Below are 2117 nucleotides of genomic sequence, written 5' to 3' on the forward strand. Positions count from 1 at the left end.
GGACACAATAATCAACTACATTGTATATTGACAAAATAAAAATAATAAAAATAAAATTAAAATAAAATAAAATTTAAAAATTTAAAAATTAAATTTTAATTTTTTTATATTTGTTATGAGTGTTCATGAGATACAAAGCTGATTGTCCTCCCTCCTGCTGGTGATGTGGGAGCCAGATTCATACTGGGGGCTTTGCATGAGGAACTCCGTTTTGTCTTGGTCTGGTCTGTTGGGATCTAGTGCAGATGCTGTTTAAAACAATGGCCTCTCACAATTTTTATTTAACAATTCCCACATTTTGTTCATTGGCACATTACTGCTACTCTCAGTTACCATCATTTTTGTGTTTCTGGTATCAACCCATTTATTCATAGTTTATGGTACCCTCATTATCATGCATTTCTTTAAGTTTTTGTTACAGCCAAAGGGAGACTATTTCATGTTTGATGGATGGCTGCATGCAAATATTTAAAACTTTTGAGAGAATACAGTGCACCAGGGAAACTGTTAAGACTATCAGGGAGATAATACTAAAAGCTCAAAGTATGCTTTTTAGCCAGGGTTTCCATGATCAAAATCATCTACAATAGGATAGTTTAAAGAAGGAGATAGGGTCAGAATTGGCATCTACCTGATAATTTTTGCAAGTAAGCCTCTACAATACTCAATTTATTTATCCATTTGCAACCAGAAGTATTAGCAACTGCACAGAATCCTCCCTGTTCAGCTAGTAGGTACCAATTCTATTATCTACTATTTCATTTCTGGGTTAAATTAAAATGAAATGAGAACAAGTAGGTCTAGAAATATAACTTTATAGAAGGGACTGCTACTACAATTTAAACAAACACTTGCATTAAAGATGTTGCTAATGTTACCCACTAGGCAGGCTAAAAAATTCCCTTAGGTCATGTAAAGATTTGGATTTGACATGAAAGATCTAAAACTTCATCAAGTTACCCACAGAAGTTAGTGATTTTTAAATTCTAATTACATCATTATCCTGCCAAGTGAAAGAGGTAGACATAAGCAAGAAAAACTTAAGAGGCATAAGAGAATTGTTATGATGGAAAGCTTGTTTTGATATCTTGGTAAAATTTTCAATCCACACTGCAAAGTCATCAACTTCTTGTCCTCGTTCATGGTTTGAATGTCTCTAGTTATGGTGTTATTTTGGGTAACTCTCTGAGTGGCCCACACATCAGTCATGAGGGATATTTCTTGAAATTTACATTGAGTTATCTAGCTTCAGCTTACAGTGCTTCAGGAACAGAACAGTTCTTATTCTTAGCGATAACATGGGAGAAAATTGTATGGGAGAAAGCTAGAGATGTTCAGGATCCAGTCCATTCTACAGGTAAATAAGTAAAAACTCAAAAACAATGAGCAGGGCTACATTGCAATGACAGGTCTACTACAGTTTTTCTTTTGAAACATGCTTTTTCTCTCTAGAGTCACCCCTATTTCTATCAGAGACAATTAAACTAAGACTAATTTCTTTGCAAAATAAGTTTAATCTCATTAAACTTTGTGTAATTATTCACATATGTGCATTAGGAATAGAAATTAGTTGTGTAGGCTCTTTTAAATTTTTCTTTGCCAGAACTTTTGATACGAAATCTCATATTGAACCTTTTAAAACCTCACAAGACTAGGAATCCAAACCAAAGCAGATTTTAGATTTCACCTGTAGTATCTATATATTTATTCCGTGTAATTCTCAAATATGATGTCCTAGTGGAAAAGTAGAATAAAAAGATCATATGAATTTTTCCATGAAATTTTTAAAGACCTGCATTAGTCCATTTCTGTTGTTTATAACAAAATACCTGGAACTGGGTGATTTATAAGAAAACAAAATTTAGGGCCGGCCCGGTGGCGCACTGGATAGTGCGCCGCTTGGGAAGCGCGGCGGCGCTCCCGTCCGAGGGTTCGGATCCCATATACAGACCGGTTCCCGCTCACTGGCTGAGCGAGGCGCGGGAGCAACACCGAGGCTTGCGATCCCGTTGCCGGTCCCCGGTCCGGTACGGGGGCAACACTGAGGGTTGCGGTCCATTGCCGGACATGGAAAAAAGACAAAAAAAGACAAAAAAAAAAAAAAAAAAAAAAAAAAA

Source organism: Galeopterus variegatus, unplaced genomic scaffold, assembly GCF_000696425.1.
Source record: "Galeopterus variegatus unplaced genomic scaffold, G_variegatus-3.0.2 Scaffold20423, whole genome shotgun sequence".
NCBI lineage: Eukaryota > Metazoa > Chordata > Mammalia > Dermoptera > Cynocephalidae > Galeopterus > Galeopterus variegatus.